At 43.1% G+C, this 12,812-nt stretch overlaps 1 long non-coding RNA gene across 1 annotated transcript in view; it reads left to right on the top strand.

The window, feature by feature from the left end:
• Positions 1–12,812, top strand: part of LOC129522905 (uncharacterized) — a 113,613-nt gene that overhangs the window by 12,466 nt on the left and 88,335 nt on the right. The window contains exon 2 of the long non-coding RNA XR_008667006.1: positions 2,030–2,153. This is a non-coding gene — a long non-coding RNA (uncharacterized LOC129522905). The remainder of the gene's footprint in view (positions 1–2,029; positions 2,154–12,812) is intronic.

Here is a 12,812-nt window from a genome sequence, read left to right as displayed (position 1 = left end):
ATGGGCTGTTTTGGTCTGGTGTCAGGGGACTCCCCAGACATCTGCGTGACCTTCCTGGAGGCCTCTTCCTCCCTGGTTATTTACGTGCTGGGATGTGAGAGGAGTGTCATCTCAGTCCCTCCCTGGCTTTTGTCAGCTACATGGAAGCGAGAAGTAAATGTCAGCCTGTGGCTGAAACTGAGAGGTGGCAAGGAGACAGAGGTCTGACAACAGACCCGGGCAAGGTCAGTGCTGAAGCTGCAGGGCTGAAATCAGAATGTGTGCACTGGGAACTTTTTTGGCTTAAATGACCTGTGATTGCCTTATCACTGTGTTTTGTTTTTGTGGATGCATTTCTCTACTTAAAGAGTGCTTTCACACCGAGTAGAAAAACGCAGTCTTTTCCTCCCCGTGTTTTCCTTTACTCTCACATGGCTATCACATTTACGATGCCTCTGACACTTCTGGTCACCAGATGTGTGACCCCAGCAGGCAGTTCTCTGCTATCAATGATGTTCTACAATTTAACTCAATTCTGAATTAGGGTCAGATCCCACTGGTCAAGGGCTTAGTCAGGAGACAGGCTCCGCCATCAGATGAGATCATAGGTCCCCAGGCTACGCACAACTTTACCCGATTGGCTAGAAAGGGGAAATTCCCATGATCCCCTCCTCAGGTTCAATTAGTTTGCTAAAGTGGTTCACAGAACTCAGGGAAACACTTAGGCTTACCAGTTTATTAAAGGATACAATGAAGGAAACAGGTGGAGAGCTGGTGAGGAGATACACAGGGTGAGGTCTGGGAAGGTCCCAAGTACAGGAGCTTCTGTTCCCATGGAGTTGGGGTGTGTAACCCTCTGGGATGCAGATGCGTTCACCAACCTGGAAGTTCCCCAAATCCCACGTTGTTGAGGTTTTAGGATGATTTTATGGGAGACAGGATCAGTGATTAACTCTATTTCTGGCCTTTCTCCCTCCTCAAGAGAATGGAGGGTGGGGTGTGGAGCTGAAAATTCTAAGCTTCTAATCATGGCTTGTCTTTTCTGTGGCCACCCTTCTTCATCCAGGAGACATCCAGGAGCCCATCCAGATTTTGCCTCATGAGAACAAAAGACATTCCTAACCCAGGAAATTACAAGGGTTTAGGAGCTCTGTGACAGTCACTGGGGGCAGAGACCAATATATATTTTCCATTGCCTTACATGCATACATCAACAGGCATGATCCTCACAACAAGCACCCCTACTTGACAGAAGAAAATGAAGACTTTCCCTAATATATCTTACTAATAAATGACAGTGTGGCTCCTGTTCCAACTGTAGAGTGTTTTTGCCTGGGCTTACCTTATTCCTAGGTAAAGACTATGATATGGGCTTAGGCCCAATCTCCAGGCACCAAAGTCCTTCCACTTTTCTGCAGCGCTTTTCTGAATTTCTAACTTTTTGAGTCAGTCGTGTATTTGATTAATCCAGCACCTCTCTGAGCCTTCTCTTTCAAAATGCAAAGACTCCCTAGCAGGGGGAGGTAAGTTGTAAATGGTAAATAAGTTTGCCAAATTCATTTCTCTCTTGGCAGCCAACTGGAATCAGGGTGGTTAGGGATGGGAATGTTGATGGCAGATGGGGAGAAGGAGCATTTGCAGTTTGAAGCACTGAAAAGAGTAGACCGTGGAGCGGGTGTTGGTTTGCCATTGCTGTGTAAGAATTACAGAATTACCACAACCTTAGTAGCTTAAAATAACACACATTTATTATCTTGCAGTTTCTGGAGGTTAGGAGTCAGGGTGTGGCTTAGCTCGGTCCTCTGCTTAGGGTTTCACAAAGGGACAAGCAAAATGCTGGAGGGGCTGCGCTCTCTTCTGGAACATGGGATCTTCTTCCAAGCTCACAAGGTTGTTGGCAGAATTTAGTTCCTTGTGGCTTTAGGACTGAGGCCCTCAGGCCTAGGGACCGCCCGTGGTTCCCTGCCATGTGGCCTCCCCCTTTGCTAGGCTGCAGTGCACAGCACGGCAACTTGCTTCTTCAAGACCAACCACAGATTTTCTCTCTCAGGTCCCTGAAGGGGAGTGTTAGACACTGTAATGTCATCATGGGACTGCTGTTTTGAGATTTCACCCGAAAATCTGGATCTTTCAGTGAAGATGGGCCCACATTCTCCCTGGGAGACAGCCTGTCGGTGAGTAGCCGCTGCCCCACTGGACATGAGAGAACTCTTCCATTTCCCAGAGCTCCACCTTCCAGCACAATCTGTGTTAGTCACCTCCTGTGCCCTCCTGTTATCATGGGCTTTTGAGTCTGTGACCCAGGATTATGTTCTGAAGAGCCTGAGGAAATGAATGACTCCAGGAAAGGGAGTTAGGAAGCTGTGGTTGAAGACAGGGGCTGGGGCTGAAGCAAACATGGCTCTACACCCTCTCGCATGTCCAGGTATGAAATCAAGAAGGTGAGACTGAACATATCTGGAGTCTCTTCCTGGCTCTGAACTCACACCTATGGATCTCGGTCTATAAGTTAGTCTCTCTGAACCTCAGCCTCCTCATCTGGAAAGCCTCCGTTTCCCCCAAATTTCTGATTCAAATGGACTTGGGTTGGGGCCCAAGAATCTATGATTTTGACAAGAGCCCAAGGTGACTCAGTGGCCAGGCCAGTTTGGATGATGAGTCCATTTGCAACTGGACATTAGCCAGCAGCTAAGGGATCAGGAAATCAGAGCCAGTTTTTTGTTTTGTTTTTTGTTTTTTTGGAGAAAGTCACTGACAGTTGGGGCTTACCTAAGCAGGCTAGGGTTCGGGGAAATATTTTAGTTCCAGAAAGAATATCCCAGGGAAAAAATATTGAGAAGTTAAGAATCTGGGAAACTGAGTCAGAAACTTTACTGTATAAACCAGGTTGTTATGGCGGGGGGCGGGGAGCGGGGGGCAGGGAATGTGTATGGAGTGCACTGGATCCTGGCCTGCCAGCTTCCTTCCCATGCTGGCTTCCCACAGTTCATAGATGCAGTTGCTTGCTGGGTCACTGCAGGGACTGACAATTTATACCTTACGTCTCAAAATAGTTTGTGAGCTACTGATGGGGCAGGGCTATCCAGCCCAGCAAAAAACAGGGGCTTGGTAAATGCTGGTTGAATAAGCAAATCAATAAAAAGTCAACATTTGCCAGGGTCTGCTGGTTGGCATTCTCTCTGAACCTCTCTGGGAACACTGAGAGAAATTCTCCTGTGTCTCTCAACAAACTCTATTGAACAGAGTACAATCTATAGAGAGATTATAGTTAACGAGGGGCCCAATTTAGAGAAAATCTCTTATTTCCAGCCAAGAACAAATCAAGTGCCTCCAATGTCCTGGTTTGAAAATGCAAAGCTCTAATTTGTCAATGAAAAAGAAATCCTTTTGGTTTCTGAATTTCAAATTCTGGAACACATGTTTCCAACCAAGTGAAATTTCTAGTAACTTACAGATGCAGAAAGCCTCACTGTAGGCAAACTTGGGTTTTATCATTACCCTATCATGTTTGAAAATATAAGAGAATTTTAAGTAGTCTGAGACAAAGTCTGATTGTTACAAAGCTTTGTGGTTAAAAGAACATGAGATTTATCAAACTGTGTGCTTTAGTATTGTGCAATCTGTTGTTTATCAATCATGTCTCAATAAAGGCGTAAAAACAAAAAGACGTGAAGTGTAGAAGGACACATGAGCTTTATGAAGTTTTGCTTAGGGTAAGACATTGCTTCCCTTAAAATATGTTTTGGTCAATTAATTCATATATTTTTGGTCCTATCTCCTTTTTACACACAACATTGCTTTGGTTTAATAACCCAAGAGAGCCTTTAAATATTTCATAGCTGATGGTCCTAATGAAAACTTAACTCATACCAAAGTTATTTTTTATTTATGGGCTTCTGAGAGCATCCATAGTGCTCCCCAAAGCATGGGAAAGACAAGTTTCTGCTCTGGGCCTTCTGTGAATACTTAGCATTTAGAAAGCAGTGACAGGTATGAGCGTGAGTGGCTTTGTGAGTTATTTGGGGTGATAGCCTCCTAGGAGGAATGACATGCTGTCCTGCTTGGGGGAAAATGATTGTACAGGTATGGTCACCAGTCACTGCATTTGGAGTCATTTTTCTAGAAGTGGTGATGAGCATTTAAGGGACAGAAGGATTGGGGAGGGTAAATGGGGAAAAGAAAGGCATTTGAGATGAGGGAAACAGTGTGAACAAGGCATAAAGGTGCTGTATCCAGTGTATTTATGGGCATATTTGAGGAATAGAATCTAATGGGGCTGGGTAACGTGATGAGCCTAGATTATGACAGCTCTGGAGAGGCAGGCCTTGGTATTTTAGCAAGTGGAAATAGAAGGCTTTCTTTCTTTCTTTCTTTCTTTCTTTCTTTCTTTCTTTCTTTCTTTCTTTCTTTCTTTCTTCTTTCTTTTTTGAGAGAAAGTGCCTACAAGTAGGGGGACAGAGGTGGGAAAGGAAGGGGCAGAGGGAGAGGGAGAGAATCTCAAGCAGACTGCCTGCTGAGTGCAGAGGCCAAAGAGGGGCTCAATCTAACAATCCAGAGATCATGACCTGAGTCAAATTGAGAGTTGGATACTTCACCAACTGAGCTTTCCAGGGGCCCTAGAAATAGAAGGTTTTCTATTGAAGGCTCCTGAGTACACAAATGCCACAATAGTAATAGATTTTTTTAAATTTCTTTTTTTAAAAAAGATTTTATCCATTTATTCATGAGACACACACACACACACACACACACACACACACAGAGGCAGAGACACAGGCAGAGGGAGAAGCAGGCTCCATGCAGGGAGCCTGATGTGGGATTCAATCCCGGAACCCCGGGATCATACCCTGAGCCAAAGGCAGACGCTCAACTGCTGAGCCACCCAGGTGTCCCAGTAACATATATTTTTTTGGAGGAATACTGTATACAGATAGTGGTGCTCTTGTGTGCACTGACTCAGCAACCTTGTGATATAAGCATTCTTTTCAGTGTCTCATTTTTTAAGGAAAGTGGCCGAGGTAGGATTTGAACCCAGGCTCTTTGATTCTAGAGCAAACGCATTAAATCTGTAGGCTGTTTAGTACTCCACAAGGTGATAAGTGTATGTTTAAGGAAGGTTAATCTGGTGGTGATGTTCAGGGTTAATTGCAAGGAAAAAAAAGCTTGGTGATGAGCACCGTGGGTAGGAGACTAGGGCCATAATTCTAGGCATATCGGAAACCATTCACATCTTTGCTCCCAGCCTCTCTGTCACTTGCTTTCATCCATCCCTACTAGTCCTATGCTGATTCCAGACACCATTACTTTCTGCCTCCTCGTTGCTCTTCTGCAATCCATTCTCCACTCTGCAGTCAGAAGATCTTTGTAAAGAGCAAAGCTGAATAGGTTGCTCCCTTGATTAAACCTTGCATGTAAGATCTCAACCCATGAGCTGGCTCTCATTTTCTTCTTCAGCCTCATTTCCAGGCACCGGCATCCTTTTGCACCAATTGATGTTAGCTGTTGTTATTTCCCCATCACGACCCACTTATCACACCATTGTATTTGCTGAATGAAGAAAGTCAGCGAGTAGGAGGAGAGATTAAGAGATGGATATGAGTAAGAGGCAGATGTCTGATTTAACACTTCCTCCCCACCTATGGGCCCAAGGCAAAGAAAGCCAAAGGAAGAGGATTTACCTTTCTATTCCTAGGCATTGGCAATCTTGCCTTCCAGACCCCGTCTGGCAAATATTGTGTGTTCTAGCACCGCCTTTGTGGAGGATCTGTTTCCAGGCCTGCATCCTGTGCATGTCCCTTGGCTTCTGGCTCTTGCTGCCCAGAAGCCTGGGGACTGGCCACACTGCATGCAGCTCCAGCTGTAGGAAGCCAGCCTCAGAGCCCCTTGAGGGGCTCCCCCCACTCCCACCCTCTGCTGCCTTGGAAAGGGAATTCAGATCATTTCAAGGCAAAAGGAGAGGATGATTCAAAGATGAGTAGATACGTTCACGATGGCTGACTCAGAGAGTGACTAAGAGAAGAAAGCTGGAGGGTGAAGAGGGTGGACAGCGGCTGTGCTGGTGAAGGGCAGGGGCCTTTGCGGGCAGCAGGGCTGAGCTTTGGCCCAGTGCCTGACCTCAGGCATGCCACCCAACCCCCCAGCCTTGGCTCACTCTCTCTTTTTGGGGTCAATCATGGTATCTGCTTTATAGGAATACCAAGGAGGTGAAAGGAAAATTGGCTCTCGGCCACTCAGCATGATGACCCAGGGCAGGAAGCACCATCTAAAAGTCAGCTGGCATAAATTTAAGCAGGGAGTGGCAACAAAAGTGTATACTCTATACTAGCGACTTGCAAACTTCTTGGTCTCAGGAGGGCCTCTTTACGCTCTTTTTACACTCTTAAACATCACCAAGGACTTCAGAGAGCTTTTGTTTATACGTATACCTAGTAATATTTACCACATTGGAAATTAAAATCGAAATAGCTAAAATATTTATTAATTCATGTGAGAACAATAGCAAACCCATTATATGTTACGATATTTTTAAAAATGAGAAATAATCATTTTTTTTCCAAGACAAAAGTACTTAGAAGAGCAGCATTGCTTTAGACTTTTGCCAACGTCCTTAATGTCTTTCTTAATAGAGGACACCTGGGCGATCACACAATCTCTTCCACCTTTGCATATTGTGAAACTTCTGGAGAATTCTAGAACAAGGCAGATAACATTTTGGTGTTCCTAGGAAATAGTTGTAACCTCAATGACTACTTAAAGGAGTTCCAGGCATTTTCCAGGGTTCCCAGAACATACTTTGAAAAACACTGATCTAAAAGAGCATTTTGGGGGCTCCTGGGTGGCTCAGTCAGTTAAGCAACTGTCTTTGGTTCAGGTCATGATCTCAGGGTCCTGGGAGAGCCTGCTTTTCTCTCTCCCTCTGGCCACCACTCCTGCTGCTTGTGCTCTCTCTCTCTCCCTCTTGCTCTCTGTCAAATAAATAAATAAATAAATAATCTTTTTAAAAAATAAATGAGCTTTTTGTTTTTTTTTTTTAAAGGAGAAGAGTTCTTTTTTTTTTAATTTTTATTTATTTATGATAGTCACAGAGAGAGAGAGAGAGGCAGAGACACAGGCAGAGGGAGAAGCAGGCTCCATGCACCGGGAGCCCGATGTGGGATTCGATCCCGGGTCTCCAGGATCGCGCCCTGGGCCAAAGGCAGGCGCCAAACCGCTGCGCCACCCAGGGATCCCTAAATGAGCTTTTTGGAAAAAAAAAGAACCTTTTTCAATATGTGAATCAAGATCATGCCAAAAATGAGATTTCATATCATTTTCATCACGGTGGTGGTGGGGAAACTAAAGAGTCTGACAACATCAGGTGTGTCCTGAGGATATGAAAGAAATGAAGTCTCAACCACAGCTAGCAGGGCTATGCATTGGTTCAACCACTTTATTCGACGTTACCATTTTCTGCTCTATTCATACTCTACCATCTAGCTTTTTCACTTCTAGGAGAACTGAAAAACAAATTATATCTTTATATACTAGAATAGTACAATTAAATGATACAATGAATAGTAACAGGAATAGAATATAGTTCACCCTTGAACAACATGGCTTAGACTCTGTAGATCACTTACGTGCAGATTTTTTCAATAAATGCAGTATAGTACTGTAATACTTATATTTTCTCTTCCTTATGATTTTCTTAGTAATATTTTTCCCTCTAGCTTACTTTGTTGTAAGAATACAGCATATAATGCATATAACATACAAAATAAATGTGTTAATCTACTGTTTATATTAGGTAAGTCTTCTAGTCAACAGTAGGCTATTAGCAGTTAAGTTTTTGAGGAGTCAGATGCACATGCAGATTTTCAACTGCCGGGGTTGTTGGCACCCTGTGTTGTTCAAGGGTCAACTCTACCATAATAATAGTAATGTGATATATTCACATGCTAGAATGCTACCATTAAAAATAAATTCACTAGAGCCATGTTAATATGAATAAATCTCCAAAACGATGTTGAACAAAAACTGAGTAAAAGAGATGCAAGTCCAGAGTACCATTTATGTACCGTTTGAAAATGTGCAAACTATGTTACTAATGGATACATACTTATGTAGTGAAAGTATACAATCACCCATTGAATGAGAAACACCAAATTCAGGACAATGGGGCAGCCCGGGTGGCTCAGTGGTTTAGCGTCTCCTTCAGCCCAGGGTGTGATCCTGGAGACCCGGGATCAAGTCCCAAGTCAGGCTCCCTGCAGGGAGCCTGCTTCTCCCTCTGCCTGTGTCTCTGCCTCTCTTTGTGTCTCTCATGAATAAATAAATAAAATCTTAAAACAAAACAAAACAAATTCAGGACAATGATCACCCCTGAAGAATGAAGGGCAGGCAATGAAATCAAGGAGGAATTTTGGGAGGATTTAACTATATCTGTAATGTTTTAACTTATCTATTTCTAAAATCTGAATGACAAAGTAAAAGTTCTGTTTAAGCAATTATTTGCTGAGAAAGAGAATATGGCAAGAAAACGAGGCCATGACAATAAAAATTAAAACTCTCTGAAAAAAGCCCGACAATAAAAATTAAAACTCTCTGGAAAAAGCCCGTGGGCAATGACACCCAATTCCTTCACTCACTCACGTTGGCTGTGTGAACAGGGTCCAGTTGGGGGCAGCTGAGTTCCAAAGGCTCATTAGTAGTCAATTCCTTGCTACTTACCATGGATTTTCCCATAAAAACAGTTAAGCAAATTGCCTAAATGCCTAGATGAGGCTAGTCTGCCCAGCCACAGAGACCGGTTAACTTGACATCCTACCTGACCAACAGAAGGGGATGAGGAGGAATGAGAAGCAGTTCCCTCAGAAAGTTTGCTCTGGCTGGCAGCACAACCAGGAACAGATCCTTCCCTGGCAGGCTTGGCCTGACCCTACCTCTCCTTCCTGTCCAGCTCGGTTTTAGGGTAGGGGAGTCTCACCTTTCCGAGCCAGTCAAGGTTGGTGGCACAGGATCCCTGTCTGGCAGGACTGTCTGGGGTATATATTTCTATAGGCCAGTGGTTTGGATTTGGTGGAGCAGGAGATATGGGGGGCAAATCTGCCAGCCCAAACCTCTGCATTGGGACAACTCTTTATCCTTGTCAGCTTTAGAGTCATCTCTCATTGATTTTTTGCCAAGATCTTTTTTAATTTCCTCTTTTATTGCCACTCTGGTTGCTTCTAGCCTGAAATTCTCTTCTCTGTTTCATAGAGGAAAATGCCTCCCAAGGCCTGCCATACAGTGGACACTCTGCTCCTGGTGACTCCAGAATTTTCTTATAGGCAGGCTTAGAGGTGCTGATTTAGCTGGAAGGAAGGGTTTGAAAGTTGTATTTATGTACCATTTTACAAGATGGAGCTAGAATCAGTTGTCCCTAGTCAATAGGGTGAGGGCTGATGAAGAGATGGAGGTTGAGGCCAAGATACCCTCCCCTCCTCCAGCCCCCAGGCTTCCTACCCAACTCAACGAAAGTCAATTCTCCTTTTTCCCCTCCTCCACTCTTCTCAATATCTGAAGTGAGCACTCTGCTTGGGGAAAAGGGAGAGACTGAAAATAAAAGGCAAGTCAAGAAATCTCTGAAAGGAGCACCTGGCTGGCGCAGTCGGTGAAATGCATGACTCTTGATCTCCAAAGTTGTGAGCCCCACATTGGATGTGAAGCCTACTTAAAAAAAAAAAAAATTCTCTAAGGGAGTTCCGTATGTGTTGGCCTTGATATGCACTGAAACTTTTGTCCATTTCATTCAAAGTACATTTTAAACTTCATTGCAAGCTTTTATTGATAGTAATAACGTATATAAAAAAAAGATACTCCTCATCATTCCAACCAAACTGCTCTCATTTTCGGACATTCCCTTTCAGTTCCTATTACATGTTTGTATGATTGTAGATTATGGGTGCATAGACTGTTTATCTTAATAGTCTAATGAATACACATTTCTTGGTGTTTCCATCTAACCTGTCATCCTTATTTCTTTATAATACTTTGGTGAGTGGATATTAATGGATTAGAGATAAGGTACCTGAGTTCTAACTCAGGGAGAACATCAAGACCTCATATACTCAAAGTATAATAGGCTACAATAGAGGTAGCATATTTACAAAAGCATCCCCAAAGAATAAAAGCTAATTGCATGTTGGCTGTTTTTAATCTATAACCGTATCTTCACCTTTGTTCTTTTAAAAAGCCCCACCCATTTAAGGAAAGTCCATCTCTCCAGAGACACCCTCCTGCTGCTTCTTTTTTCCCCCCATTTAGAGACCAAGGTTCACATAGTTGATAATTCTGGATCCCAGCCTAACAAAAGGACCTAAGTAGCTTCATTTCCATTTCAAGACAGTAGTTCAATTCACTTCACCTTCCCTCTGCACCATGCAAGAGTTACGCAAGAGTTACTTCAGTGTGGAGTGGGGTGAAGACCAGAGCAGGGCCCTGGGATGAGACAGTTGGAAAAGTCCTGGGGCCACACATTCATGCTACAACAAATATGTTTTATTAAAGAATTTATTTACTTACTCATGAGAGACACATAGGCAGAGGGAGAAGCAGGCTCCTTGTGGGAAGCCCAATGGAGGACTCAATCCTGGGACCCAGGGGTCATGACCTGAGCTGAAGGCAGACACGTTCAACCCCTGAGCCACCCAGGCATCCCTACAACAAATATTTCTAGAGCACCACTGGGTTTTTTGAGTCAGTCACTGAGCAAGGCTGCTAGGTCCTAGAAATACAGATGAAAGATATTTTCTGCTTTCAAGCTGTTCACTGTATAGAAAGATGTTAAATGGGGGAAGAGCACAAGAGAAGAATGCACAGCCTAGGAGGTCAAGGGATTGCCCATCCCACACTGGGCTGTGATGCTCTAGCTGACCTGGGTAGAGCTCCTCTAGGAATTAGTCCACTTAGGCAATTACATTATATTACATTAGCAAATTCAGGAGCCAGACCACGAAGGATCTTGTGTGTCGTGGTCGGAGGCCTCTCTCCCCTCCTCGCGGCAGGCCATGTAAGAAGCTATAAGGAACAGAGGATGTGTGTGATGAAGGTTTACTCTTTCATTCTCCCTCACATTTTCCTTGTTTTCTCCTCACCTGCCCGCACAGATTTGTGCTGAAGTAGCATAAGGGTTGTAGTTGGGGAGGAGAAAGGAGAGGAGAGATAGGAGAAGGAAATCCCTAAGAACACAGGGTAAAGGAATGGAGGGTTTTGGAGACAACTGGCTGGTGCAGTCATTTGTACTTATGAGCTGTACGAAATGTAGGCATCCGCAAGCCAGAGACTGTCGTGGAAAATAAATTTCCCATGCCACTGAGCAATTTATCAGGCCCAAACTTCATCTCCTTGTTATTTATGAGTTTATATAACTTGAATAAAGGCCAGGCAAGTTTTTCTGACTTTGGTTCTTCATCCAGTAAGTTTATTTTGGACTATTTTTTTTTCCCCTATGACTAAGTTCACAGTTAGGTTCACATACTAACTAAAAGGTGAAGAGAACTGATGTTTGAGGTAAATAAAGCTGTCATTCTGATAAACTCCTAACCCCAAACCAATTTCTCTCTCAACACTGAGTCAATTAAACACAGTGAGACAGTGCTTTCACTTGAGATATAAAACTGTGACTTTAGATTTTATCTGGTGATATATTGACATATTCACTTTGTAAAGTTTTAAAAATATTTATTTATTTATTTATTTATTTATTTATTTATTTATTTATTAAATGTTTTATCTATTTATTTTAGAGAGAGAGAAAGAGAGAGAGAGAGAGCTCACAAGTAGGGGAAGGGGCAGAGGGAGAGGGAGAGACAATCTTAAGCAGACCCTCAGCTGAGCGTGGAGCCCAATGGCTCTATCCCAGGACCTGAGGCAAAATCAAGAGTCAGATGCCCAAGGACTGAGCCACTCAGGTGCCCCTGTAGAGTTTGGTCCTGGGATCAAGTTCCGCACTGGGATCCCCACAGGGAGCCTGCTTTTCCCTCTGCCTATGTCTCTGCCTCTCTCTCTGTGCCTCTCATGAATAAATAAATAAAAATTCTTTAAGAAAAAAAACCTATTTTTAATTTTCTAACTATTTAAACTGCTGTGAAGTTAAAAATATATATAATATTTTAAAAAGAACTGAGCTTAACTTAAATATTTTTCCTTGATTTGGGTCTAAGGCTAAGTGATGACCAGAGCACTATTTGAACACCTGAAAGAGCATGTTGATTCCTTTAGCAATGCTTTTGAGCAGTCATTTTATTTTTATTTTTATTTTTTAAAGTGTTATACTTTTAATGGGTTTTTAAGTTTCTTTTTTTTTAATAAATTAATTTTTATTGGTGTTCAATTTACCAACATACAGAATAACACCCAGTGCTATCCCGTTAAGTGTCCCCCTCAGTGTTGAGCAGTCATTTTAATGACCTCCTTAGAAGTTACATGAAGGCCTTTTAGTGGAACAACTATGATTCAGGAGTGATAAATATTTCAACTGAGAGAATAAACTACATAATATTTCAAGCCCATTATGGTCTAGAAGATTCTACATGTCATGTTAGGGTTTCGTTTTGGAACAAGAAATGGAAATTAAAGTCAATTGGAAAAGTAAAGTAGATCATTCAAAAGCCTCATACTCAAAAGACTTTAAGAGGAGGGTACCCGGGTGATCTGTGGGTTAAGCGTCTGACTCTTGATTTCGGCTCAGGTTGTGATCTTAGGGTGGTGAGATGAAGCCCCATGTTGGGTCAGAAGAGAGAGTCTGCTTGAGATTCTCTCCTTCCCCTGTACCCCTCCCCGCCTGCACTCATGCTCTCTCTCAAAAGAAAATA

Source organism: Nyctereutes procyonoides, unplaced genomic scaffold, assembly GCF_905146905.1.
Source record: "Nyctereutes procyonoides isolate TBG_1078 unplaced genomic scaffold, NYPRO_anot_genome, whole genome shotgun sequence".
Lineage (NCBI taxonomy): Eukaryota > Metazoa > Chordata > Mammalia > Carnivora > Canidae > Nyctereutes > Nyctereutes procyonoides.
Note: the sequence above shows the minus strand (reverse complement) of the source record. Positions and strands in the feature narration are given on the sequence as shown.